Source organism: Equus caballus, chromosome 1, assembly GCF_041296265.1.
Source record: "Equus caballus isolate H_3958 breed thoroughbred chromosome 1, TB-T2T, whole genome shotgun sequence".
In the NCBI taxonomy this organism is placed as follows: Eukaryota; Metazoa; Chordata; class Mammalia; order Perissodactyla; family Equidae; genus Equus; species Equus caballus.
The window spans coordinates 156,665,712-156,679,312 of record NC_091684.1 but is presented as its reverse complement, the minus strand read 5'-3'; positions in this window follow the sequence as shown (position 1 = coordinate 156,679,312).

Genomic DNA, 13,601 nt, shown 5'->3' with positions numbered 1-13,601 from the left:
TTGCTTTTCTGGTCTTACTTTATTTATTTCTGCTCTGCTCTTTATTTCCTTTTTTCTGCTAAGTTTGGGCTTAGTTTCTTTTTCTAATTCATTGAGGAGTAAAGTTAGGTTGTTTTTGAGATCTTTTTAGTTTCTAAATTATGCATTTATCACTATAAACTTCCCTCTCAGAATTATTTTGCAGCATCCCATAGGTTTCGGTATGCTGTTTTTCCATTTTCATTTGTTTTGAGATTTTTTAAAATTTCCCTTTTGATTTTTTTTGACCCATTGGTTGTTCAGAGGTATGTTGTTTGATTTCCATATATTTGTAAATTTTCTAGTTTTCCTATCATTGTTGATTTTTGGTTTCATACCATTGTGGTTGGAAAAGGCACTTGGTATAATTTCAATCTCTTAAACTTGCTAAGATATGTTTTACATCCTATCATATGGTCTACCCTGGAGAATGTTCCATGTGCATTTGAGAAGAATGTGTATTCTGCTTTTATTGCATGGGATGCTCCATGAAAATTCTCTTAGGTCCATTTTGTCTAATGTATGATTCAAGTCCAATGTTTCCTTGTTGATTTTTGTCTATCTGAATGAACTATCTATTGCTAATAGTGGGGTATTGAAGTCCCATGCTATTGTTGTATTGTTTATTTCTCCCTTTGGCTCTGTTAGTATTTTTTTAATATATTTAGGTGACCTGATAGTCAGTGTGTATATGTTTATGATTGTTATGTCTTCTTGATGAATTCACCACTTTATCATTATATATTGACCTTCTTTGACTCTTGTTACTGTTTTTGGCTTAAAGTCCATTTTGTCTGATAATAGGCAAAAGGTATGTAAATATAGCTACGCTCACTTTCCTTTGGTTTCTACTTGCATGGAATATCTTTTCCCAACCCTTCACTTTGAGCCTGTGTGTATCCTTAAAGCTGAAGTGAGTCTGTTGTAGGCGGCATATAGTTGGTTCTTCTTTTTTTATCCAACCACTCTGTGCATTTGCTTGACTAATTCAATCCATTTGCATTTAGAATTATTATTGATATGTTAGGACTGACTAATGCCACCTTTTAAAATTGTTTTTTGGTTGTTTTTTTATTTCCTTTGTTTCTTTTTCCCCTCTTTCTGCCTACCTTTGTAAATTGATGATTTTCCATGATGGTATGCCCTTCCTCTTTTCTTTATCTTTTGTGCGTCTACTCTAGGTTTTTGCTTTGTGGTTTCCATGAGGCTTACATAAGACATCGTCTCACACATAAAAGTCTATTTTAAGCTGATAGCAACTTAACTTCAATTGTCTACAAGAGCTTCACCCTTTTACTCTCCCCTTTTATATTTTTGATGTCATTGTTTGCCTCTTTTTACATTGTGTATTCATTAACAAATCGTCGTAGATATAATTATTTTAATACTCTTTTCCTTTGACCTTTATACTATAATTAAGTGGTTATCACATTACCCTGTTACAGAATTAGAGTTGTCTAAGTCTGCCTGTACGTATACCTTTACTAGCGTGTCATATATTTTTGTATGTTTTTATGTCACTGATTAGTGTCTTTTAATTTCAGCTTAAAGAACTCCTTTCAGCATTTCTTGCAAGGCAGATCTAGTGGTGATGAAATGCTCAGCTTTTTTTTGTCTAGGAAAGTCTTTATTCTCCTTCATATTTGAAGGGTAAGTTTGCTGGATAGAGTATTCTTGGCTGGCAATTTTTCTTTCAAGTTTAAATGTTATTCCACTCTCTCCTGGCCTGTAGGATTTCTGCTGAGAAATCCACTGATAGCCTAGTGGGGGTTCCTTTGTAGGTTATAATCTTTCTTTATCCCCCTTGGATGCTTTAGAATTCTTTGATTTCTGACGGTTTCATTACAGTGTGTCTTGGAGAAGGTCTTTTTGATTTGGGATAATAGGGTGATCTATTAGCTTTGTGAGCTTAGCTGTCCATTTTTTCCCTGGTTTTGGGAAATTCTGGGCTATTATATGTTCAAATAAAGTTTCTGCTCACTTCTCTTTCTCTTCTCCTAATGGAATCGCAATTATTCTAACATTTGTTCATCTGATGCTATCCTATAGATCATGTAGGCTTTCTTTGCTCTTTTCCATCTTTTCTTTTGTTCTCTCTGAGTTATTTCACAGTTTCTATCCTCCAACGCACTTATTCTGTGTTCCATTTTCTACTTCACTGCAGATGCTGTCTATTACATTTTTAATTTCATTTATTGACTTCTTCAGTTCCAGAATTTCTGCTTGGTTTATTACTATTCTTTTAATGATTTCTATATCTTTGATAAATTCTCATTTGGACCTGTATTTTTTTCATGATTTCATTGAATTGTCTGTCTGAATTTTCTTGTAGCTCATTGAGTTTCTTCAAAATAGCTAATTTGAATTCTTTATCACCTTGATTGGAAAATCACGTGCATTTGAGCTCAATTATTGGAGGATTATTATCTTTTTGTAATGACATATTTCCTTGATTTTTCATGTTCCCTGAAGTTTTGCATTGCTGCTTTCACATTTGAAGTACCAGGCACCTCCTTAAATCTTTGCTACTGGCTTTCAGATAGGCTAATCTGCTCATTGGTGCTGTTATTATCTGGGTTTTTCTCTGCTTTTGCGTAAGTACACCTCTTTTACTCTTCTTCCCCCATTGTTGCATAATTAGTAAGCTTTTATGTCTTCTCTGGTTCTTACAACTCGCCAGGCTGGCTACTGGAAACCTCTCTTTTGTTTTCCAGTAGATGGCACTATAGATCAAGTTTGTGGTTTCTTTTTTTGTCCACAGCCTCTGGCCTGTTTTCTGAGCACCCTCTCTATTTACTGGATCTTGCTCTTGCCCCCTAACTCCAGAGCACACACAAGGCGCCAGCCTCAGAGTTAGGGGAGGTGTGGGTTTAACACTTGGAGTGTTGGGGTGCCCACAGACCTGATAGAGTGATCTCCAGGTGTGGCTCTCCCAGAGGCTAATGAGCTGACTTTTTTGCTGAGCACAATCAATGAGAATTAGGTCCCTATAATGCCCTTTGATATTCTTATCTGTCTCTTTCCCCATCTTCACCCAGTCGTGGATGTCCTGCCTCAGTACTCTAGGTGCTGCTGGAGAGAAATGGGTTTTTCCAGCTGCATCCTGCACTACTGGGATAGCTGAGCACTCACTCACCACTCTCCTTTTCTCGTACAAGAGAGGCTACCACCGCCTGATAGTTCAGCCCTGTGACTTGTGACATTGACTTGGTTATTGTGGTGCTGGTTCTTCTTTCTTCCTACTTTCTGCACTGAGTCCAAGCTCATTTTTCCCCCTTCCAAACACATACTGGAATCCAATCCTTGACAAGGCTAGATTTCTACAATTTCTTTTTCTTCTGTGGTTATCTGTACAGGATAGTGCTCTCCACTATTTCCCCAACTGCGAGAGGGGTTGGGGCAGGGTTGCTGCTCTGCTGGTTCCCTAGCCTAAACCAACGTCGGTCTGGCTATTACTGGATGCACACATGGGAAAAACTCCTACCAGGTCCTTTGGCATTTGGTGCTGGATCCCACAGCTCCCACAGCTCCCACAAAGGCATTTTTGTCCATGGATGGATGTAAAAGTCTTTGTTGAAAAGGGGGAACAAAAGGGAGGAGCTTTTTACGCTGCCATGATGCCCTTTTTCACTTTCTTAATGGTGTCTTTTTGAAGCATAAACATTTTTAATTTTGATGAAGTCCACTTCATCCTTTCATTTGTTGCTTATGCTTTTGGTGTCATATCTAAGAAACCATATCTAATCCAAAGTTGCGGAGATTTATTCTTATGTTTTCTTCTAAGAATTTGTAGTTTTAGCTCTTGTATGTAGATCTATGATCTGTTTTGACTTACATTTGTGTATGGTGTAGGGATGGTTCCAACTTCACTTATTTTTGCATGTGGCTTCTGGTTGTACTAGCGCCATTTGTTGAAAAGACTATACTTTCTCCCTTGAGTTGTCATAGAACCCTTGTAGAGAATCAATTGACCATAAACCTAAGGGTTTAATTCTGGCCTCCCAATTCAGTTCCATTTTTCTCTATGTCTAATCTCAGGTCAGTAAAGATATCAAGAGACACTGTCTTGATTACTATAACTTTGCAGTGAGTTTTGAAATTGGGAAGCATGAATCCTCCAACTTGGTTATTCTTTTTCATGATTGTCTTGGTTCTTTTATGTCCCTCGTATTTTCATATGAATTTCAGGATGAGCTTGTCAATTTCTGTAAAAAAATAAAAAGGCACCTGTAATTTTGATAAGGATTGTGTGGATTCTGATGACTGACTTAGGGAATGTTGCTATCTCAGCAATATTAAGTCTTTCAATCAATGAACATGGATGTCTTTGCAAGTATTTATATCTTTGATTTCTTTCAATGAAGTTTTATAGTTTTCAGTGTACAAGTATTTCATTCTTTTGTTAATTTTTTCTAGATAATTTATTCTTTTTGATGCTATCATAAATGGAATTGATTCCTTGATTTTCTTTTTAGGTTATTCAATGCTAGTGTATAGAAATACAATTGATTTTGTGTTTCGACCTTGTGTCCTACAACTTTTCTGAACTCATTTATTCATTGTAATAGTGCTTTGATGAATTCCTAAGATTTCTTTATACACAAAATCATGTCATCAGCAAATGTAGTTCACCTGTTCTTTTTCAAATCTGAGTGTCTTTTATTTCTGTTTCTTGTCTTATCGCCCTGGTTAGAAACTTGGGTACAAATATAAGTTAAAGTGGCTGGAACAGACATTCTTGTCTTGTTCCTGATTGTAGGGGGTAAGCATTCACTCTTTCACTACTAAGTATAATTTTTTTTAATAGATATCCTTTGTCATGGATTAGGTTGTGTCTTCCAAAAAGGTATGTTGAAGTCCTAACCCCCGGTGATTGTGAATGTGATCTCATTTTTAAACTGGGTCTTTGCAGATGTAGTAAAGTTAAGGTGAAGTTATTAGGGTGAAACCGAATCCAATATGACTGGTGTTCTTATAAGAAGAGAAGAGACAGACACACACACAGAGGGAAGATGGTCTTATATGACAGAGGCAGAGATTGGAGCCATGCTGCCACAAGCAAGAGAAAGACTGGTGCTACAAGGAGCTGAAACAGGTAAGGAAGAATCTCCCCAGAGGCTTCAGAGAGAGCCTGGCCCTGCCAACAGGTTTGGTTTCCGACTTCCAGTCTCCTCAACTGTGAGAGACTGAAGTTTTGTTGTTTTAAGACACCCAGTTTGTGGTATTTTGTTACAGCAGACTTAGAGAACTAACAGCCTTTTTATCAGGTGAGGAAGTTCTCTTCCTTACCTGTTATAGGTTTTTCAGATTTTGTATTTCTTCTTGAGTCAGTTTTGATAGTTGGAGACTGTCAAGGAAATTGTCTATTTCATCTAAATTATATAATTTGTTGGCATAGAGTTATTCATAATATTCTCCTATAATTCCTTTTTATCTCTGTAAGTTTCAGAGTCCTGTCCCCTCTTTATTTATGATTTTATTAATTTGAGTCTTTTTTCTTTGTTTTGTTTTCTTGGTAAGTCTAGAAAATTTTGTCAATTTATTGATCTTTTCAAAGAACTAACTTTTGGTCTTGATTTTTCTCCATTCTTTTTCTGTTCTCCATTTCAATAATTTCCTCTGTCATCTTTTTTTTTTTTTTTACCTTCTTTCTGTTTGATTTAGGTTTAGTTTGCTCTTCTTTTTCCAGTGTCTTATGGTGGAAGGTGAGGCTATTGAATTGAAATATTTCTTCTTTTGTAATATAGATGTTTGTAACTTAAATGTCCCCTCTAAGCATTGCTGTAGCTAACTCCCATATGTTTTTTATATTGTATTTTCATCTCAAATTCTGATTAAATCTACCATTACAATAAATGCAAAATAGTTTACTGACCTACAAATCCTCTGTTCATCTTTCTTCTCTTAACTTTCCCTGGCAACCACTGTATTTTTACTGTCTCTGTAATTTTGCCTTTTTCAGAACGTCATATAGTTGGACTCATACAATGTGTAACTTTTTCATACTGCCTTCTCTTACTTAGCAATATGCATTTAAGGTTCCTCCTTCTCTTTTCATCCTTGAAAGCTCATTTCTTTTTATCACTGAGTAATATTCCATTGCACGAATATCCAGTTTGTTTATCAACTGATTTATTGAAGGACCTCTTTGTTGCTGTCTGTATATCTTCATTGGTCAAGTGTCTGTTAAGTTCTAGTGGCCACTTTTTAATTGGATTATTTTCTTTCTTTCTTTCTTTTTTTTGCTGAGGAAGATTCACCCTGAGCTAATATCTGTCCCAATCTTCCTCTGGTTTGTATGTGGGTTGTTGCCTCAGCATGGCCAACAACTCCTGGTGAAAGTCCACCCCTGGGAACTGAACCTGGGCCGCCGAAGTGAAGTGTGCCAAACTTAACTGCTATGCCACTGGGCTGGCCCAAGAAATTTTTAATTTTAATGAAGTCCAACTTAACATTTTTTCTTTCATGGTTTGTGCTTTTGGTATTATATTTAAAAACTCATTGCAAACCCAAGCTCACCTAGATTTTTTTTTTATTTTATCTTCTAGAAGTATTATAGCTTTGTGTTTTATGTTTAGATCTACCATCATTATTGAGCTAATATTTGTCAAAGGTGTAGGGTCAGTATCTAGATTCAATTTTCTTTTTGCATGTGAATGTCCAGTCATTCCAGTACTCCTTTCTCCTTTGGATTGCCTTTGCTTCTTTCTCAAAGATTAGTTTACTATATTTGTGTGGGTCTATTTCTAGGCCCTCCATTATGTTACATTGATCTATTTTGTCTATTCTTTCATTAATAGTCTTGATTACTATGGTCTTATAGTAAGTCTTGACCTTGGGTAGTATTAATCCTCTGACTCTGTTTTTTTATTATCATGTTCAATATTCTGGGTCTTTTGCTTTTCCATAGACTTTAGAATCAGTTTGTTGATATCCACAAAGTACCTTGCTGAGATATTGATTGAGTTTGCATTGAATCTATAGATCAAGTTGGCAAGAACTGATATCTTAACAATACTGAGTTTTCCTGTGCATGAGAATGAGATATTTTTTCATTTATTTTAGAAATTGATTTCTATTATCAGACTTTTGTAGTTTTACTTATATAGATCTTGTATATATTTTGTTAGATTTATAACTAAGTGTTTCATTTTTGGGCAGTCTAATGTAAATGATAATATGTTTTAAATTTCAAATTCTACTAGTTTATTGCTAGTATATAGGAAAGAAATTGACTTTTTAATATTAACCTTGTATCCTTCAATTTTGCTGTATTCATTTATTATTTCCAGGAATTTTTGTCAGTTCTTTGGAATTTTCTACATAGACAGTAATTTCATCTGCAAACAAGGATGTTTTATTTCTTCCTGCACAGTCTGTGTACCTTTTCTTTTCTTTTCTTTTCTTATTGCATTAGCTAGGACATCCACTAAAATATTGAACAAGAGTGGTGAGAAGGGGTACCTGCATTTTTGAAGGATAATGTTGCTGGACATAGAATTCCTGGTTGACACATATTTTCCCCCCAACACTTTGACTATATCATCCCATTGCTTCTGGTCTCTATTTTTTTTCTAAGTCTGCTATTAATTTTATTGTGGTTCCCTTGTATGCAACAAATCCTTTTTCTCTTGCTCCTCTCAAAATTTTCTCTTTGCCTTTCAACATTTTGATTCTGATCTGTCTATTAATGGATCTCCTTGCATTTATCTGACTTGAATTTTGTTGAGCTTTTGCTACGTGTAATGTTTTTAATCAAATATTTCTACAGCTATTATTTCTTAGATTTTTTTTTGTTCTTCTTCACCCCAAAGCCCCACAGTACATAGTTGTAGATTCTAGTTGTGAGTGCCTCCGGTTGGCTGTGTGGGACACTGCCTCAGCATGGCCTGATGAGTGGTGCCATGTCTGCACCCAGGATCTGAACCAGTGAAACCCTGGGCTGCTGAAGTGGAGTGTGTGAACTTAACCACTTGGCCATGGGGCTGGCCCCATTTCTTAGATTTTTTTGTGCTCATTTTTCTCACTCCTCCTCCCTGTGGTATTCACATTGCATATATGTTGATGCACTTGATAATGTCCTACATTTTTCTGGGATTTGTTCATTTTTGTTTATTATTCTTTCTTTCTGTTCTTCAGACTATATAATCCTAATTGATCTATCTTATGTTCTTAAAGTTCACTGATTCTTTATTCTGCTAGCTCAAATCTACAGTTGTTCCCTATAGCAGATTTTTCATTTCAGTTATTGTATGTTTCAACTAAATAATTTCCATTTGATTCTTTTTAAAATATAATTTCTCCTTATTGATATTCTCTATGATGGAACATTGTTATCGCATATTCTTTTACTTCTTTAAGCATTACTTCCTTTAGTTCTTTGAACATATTTCTAATAGCTGCTTTCAAATCTTTGTCTGCTAAATCTGACATCTGGTCCCTCTCAAATGCCATTTCTGTTGCCTTCTTTTTTCGTGCATGTAATTCACACTTTCTTGTTGGTTTTCATATTTCATAATTTTTGATTGAAAACTGGACATTTTAGATAATATTTTGTAGCAACTCTGGATACTTATTTTCCCACTACCACCCTCCTGGAGCTTATTGTTCTTTGATTTTTTGCTTCTTTAATTTGTGTAGTGACTTAATTTCAGTAAAGTTTGTTTCCCCCTCAATGTGCAGCCTCTAATGTTGCTTCTTAGAAAATACAACCTTGGACATGTGCACAGTCACTCTGACCTCCTCACCTCCTATGCCAGGGATGACAATGGTTTTAGCCAGTTTCTTTAAAGGTCTCTTTCCCTGATCTCCTTGTTACCTGCTTTTCCCTGGTTTGTCTCTGTTGGTATAATAACCAGCTGCTAGCCTCCAATAACTGCTATTTTTCTATTGTTTTCAACAAAACCCCATGGCATAAATTGTTCCACAGTCTGATCAAATGGAGTCTAGGACATTTTGCAAGTGTAGTCTTTGAGGCTTACTCTAACCCTGTGAGGGTTCTTCTTAGCTGTCTCTTTCCTGGATTCACTCTGTTAAGCTGGTTGATCTACCGTTTTGCTTGTTGTTACCATGGAGCTATTACCATTTGGTTAATTTCTCACTGCCAAAATCTTCATTGTTTTTGACATCACTCTTGGCTTGGACTTCCCTGCTTTGTTCCAAATAAAGTCAGTTCTCATAAGGAAAGCTTTGGATCTTCTGTTATTGTTGCCTGCCTTTTACCAGGGCAGAAATTCTGTGCCATAACTCCTGCAGGCAGGGACTGCAGACTGTTTCTCTCAGAGTGACAGCCTTTCTCTGCAAGCAGGTCAGTGGGTGGTGGTGGTAGCCCCTGGTCTTCTTGGCTTGCCTCTTCCTTGCACAGATCTCTCACCCTATGAGTAATATGGTGCAAGGCTGAATAAGAGCTCAGTGTTCTTTTCCTCCCATATTTGGAGTAGAGCTTCTACCCTATGAGTGAGAGCTGCATGGAAGAAAGGAGCCCTAGATCTTAGCTACATTTTCTAGGAAAGAGCTTCTGCAACAGAAACCTATGAGGAATGAGAAATGCTGGTGGCTTGTCTCTCTCAGAGAGAAAACATAGCCTGAGACTGGGAACCAGGGCAGAGGAATCCCCTTAATCTTGGCTTGCATAGACCACAGTAGAGCTTTCATAACATAGAGCTGAGGGCAGAGAGAGGGGTGAGGGAGCATTTCATGGTTCGAATGCTATAGACTCTTACCTTTTTATAAATATTTAATAGATTTTCTTGAATAGATGTTTCTATATTTGCTTTATTCCTTTAGAACAATTTCTAGAAACTTTAAACGATTCTTTTATATGTATGTGTATATATATATATATATATATATATATATATATATATATATATAATTTTCACCAGTTATGGTTGTTTCTCTCAGAGAAGGTCTAATGAACTCCTCACACTGCCATTGAAGAAGTCTTGCCAAGTTCACTTTTCCCCCTCCCCCTTGTTTATTTTACAGTCTCATTTTTTTTCTCCTTAACATAGTCTTGTGATTCTCTTCTTATGAAGCAGAAAACAGTATGTGCCTACATTGGACCTACCTTATGATTCCGACACTTCTGAAACATCTAGAGAGCTGTGTGAGTGCAGGCATCCTGGGATTGCATTTGTCAGAGAGAATGAGGGAGTCCCCTGAGGAAGGCTCGCTGGAGGGAGGATTAAATATGTATGCTTCAGTCTTGGGGCAGGTGGAGGGTGTCTGTGACTCAGATTTGAGAGTGTGAAGCAAATTTGGGGAAAAGAGAGTCTCCTTGTGGATGCTAGAAGGTGAAACAGTGTGTTCATCAGTTTGGGAAAGACCTTTCACTGTAGGCAATGGGCTTTCTGTGTGGTCCACAGGTAGGAGGCAGAGATGTGCTGCTTAAGAATGTCAAGGCGCCATTTCTGTCCCTCCCTCCTCCAGATGCAGATATGGACTTACTAGCATAGAATTTAGTTTAAGAACTAGTAGATCTTGATGCTGGGCAGCATTCTATTAAGTGGAAGCATCAAGATCACTAGTCGTTTTGTTTCTAAAACATCTCTGATTTAGTACGCTAAGTTTTCTGATCTGGTAAGACATGCCTCATATGCACACTGCTGCTTTGCATCTGTGAGCCAGTTTGTGTTGAATGTGGACAACTGTATGGAACCCTGTGAGCCTAGGAGATGGAGATTCTATTGGAAGAGGCTTCCAGTCAGAGTTCCCACATATTTATGGTATCTGAGTTGGATGGAAAGGGAAAACTGGTGCTTTATTTGGTTGTCTTTGCTCTAGCCATTGCCACTCCATGATGTGAGGATATGGAAGCCATACTTACTTCTTGGCACAGTGAAACTAAGGTGCCACCAGCATGAGGAATTAATAGTGGAGGTGGCTTTGGCATCTTGAGAACTTTAGTGTTTATTTGTCTCCCTAGTGGGAAGACTGCCAATGGTTGGTGGTGTTTTCTCGCAAGTTCCGAAGGCAAAAGTGAGGCACCATGTGGCCTTTCATAGCCCTTTACAGATAAATAATAGTAATAGGATAGTAATATAAAATAGTAATAGTAATAGTAATAGTAATAAAAATAGTAATAGTTATAGGAGTAGCTTAAAAAAGACTTTATTTTTTTAGAGCGGTTAAATTCATTGCAAAATTGAGAGGAGAGTTTGGAGATTTCCCATATACCTCCTACCCCCACACATGCATAGCCTCCCCCATTCTCAATACTCCCTACCAGAGTGGTACATTTGCTACACTTGATGAACCTGTATTGACACATCATAATCACCCAAAGTCGATAGCTTACCTTAGGGTCCACTCTTGGTATTTTACATTTTTTGGATTTGGACAAATGTACAATGGCATGTATCCATCATTATAGTATCTTAGAGAGTATTTTCACTGTCCTATACTCTGTGCTCTGCCAAATTTATCCCTCAACACACCCCTTCCCTGCCATAATGATAGCTTTTTAAAGGCTTGATATGTGCCAGTAAATACTTTGCAGTACTACTGAGAAGCAAGTATTTTCATGAACTTCATTTTACAGGTGAGAAAACTGAGACAGAGAAGTTGAGCCTTGCACATGTCTTGATCAGGTCTAGCAAGTGCAGAAAGAGGGAATCTAACTCTCAAGTCAGCTAATACCCTTTACTTCCTCTGCAGAGGCTCTTAGAAGGAAGTGTGGATGACCCTGGTAGGTAGGAAGAGGAAAAGTACCAGCGAAAACTGCTTTACCACTTAGAGTGATCTCAGTTCTTTTCTACACCCCAGAATAGGGTGTCCTTGAGAAACACTGTTCACATTTCTTAGTGTTTTTGTGTTATTTTTTTCATCCCGTAGAATATAGGATTTAATAGACAAACATTTCACATTTTTGTTTCAAATTGCTATACTTGTCATGAGTATTAGAAACCATATTTTCTTTAATCACATATTTATAGATGTTATCTAATATGAAAATGAAATTTACAGAAAAATTGGGTAATTTCTTTTGCTATGATTCTTATATACACCAGAAGAAACATTTATCCCTACTCTATATGTTTATGTTCTTTATAACATTTCTACTGTTTCTTATTCACCTTTGAAACAAAGCAATTAAGTTATATTTTGCTACATTTTGTTGTCAACAGATAATCTATAACCTGCTGTATAGTGTTATAATGACTTTATTTGCACCTTTTCTGAGCAGTGTGAGTTACCATTATTTACAATAGAGTAATCACACTTGAAGTGTTTCAGAAAGAAATTTTTGTTTGATACCCTCTGCCAAATTTCCTTATTAACACTCCTTCGAACTGGTAACTCTCCAAATATGTTGCCAGCACAGATTTTTCTTCTGTGCACTAAACCTTTACATCAATTACCCACTAGACACTTCTGATTTTAATACCTCCTGTGGTGGATACTGTGATATGTCGCCCAGATCCCTGTTTAGGAATAAAATCTCTCTTGCTCTAGCTATGGGAGTGTTCTCAGCTGTCAGCCCTCTTCAGGGACTGATTGTCCTGACTGGAGAGAGGCGCCTCACTCAATCACATGCCCCTTTGCTGGGCCAGCTTCCTCCCAATGATTGATCAATACAGGGGTGTAAATGCCTGGCCCTCTTACTCAAAGGGGAAAACTCTGAGGATTATTCCATCTTCAAAACTCCCATTGGGATTGCCTGGGGCTTCCATTGAGGCTGCGTTGCTACCCAGCTTTTCCCTTTGCCCAATCCTACTCTCTTCCCTTCATCATGAGAGGATTCCAAGGGCATTCTCTAATAAAATTCCTGCATGCTAATCTCCAACTCAGAGTCAACTTCCCAGGAAACTCACCTTGAGAAACTGACAGATATCTCAAATACGGTATGTCTAAAACTTAACACGGATTTGGGGAAGAAGACGGGGGCTTTTACTGTATTTCCCAAACCAGTTAACAGTACCGTCATCCACTCTAACAGCCAAGCTACAGATCTGGCTATTGCTCTGGACTCTTTTTCTTCATTGCTATTATTTCTGTGGTTACCAGTCCTAATGACTCTTTCAAATTCATTTCCAAATCCTCCCTTGTCTCTCCACCCCTACTGCTGCTGCTATGGCTCAAGCCCCCGTCATTTCTTGACTGCCTAGAGCAACAGCCTGATAACTTACCAGTTTGTAGCAGATGCTGTCAGCGCTCAGCTACATCCCTTGACACTCACTGTTTCCAGACTTGCCAAAGGCTTGTTACAGCAGCACCTGCAACTCTCTGCCTGAAGACTTCCTCTGGTCTCTGGGGACTGCTGAGTTTGTGCCATAGGCAGACAGGAAGTGCTGGGGAGTTAACACTCCCAGGAGCAGCCCTCAACCATTGACGGATGGGAGCTGGAGGACCAATAATCTGAGGCATGTACTACGTGGTCACCCAGAGGTCACCTGGGATTTGAACTTTAGTTGCCCATAGTTGCAAGCTTCTCAATAATGTAATCTTCAGTGACACCCTTCTCTTCCCTCTGTTACTTCTTCACTCCCGTATCCCTTTTTTCCTAGTATCACCTCCCTAGGAACTGGCTGTGAGAAGGATCTTACCTTAGGCTAGGTTACCTCAGAAGCAGACCCCAGGAT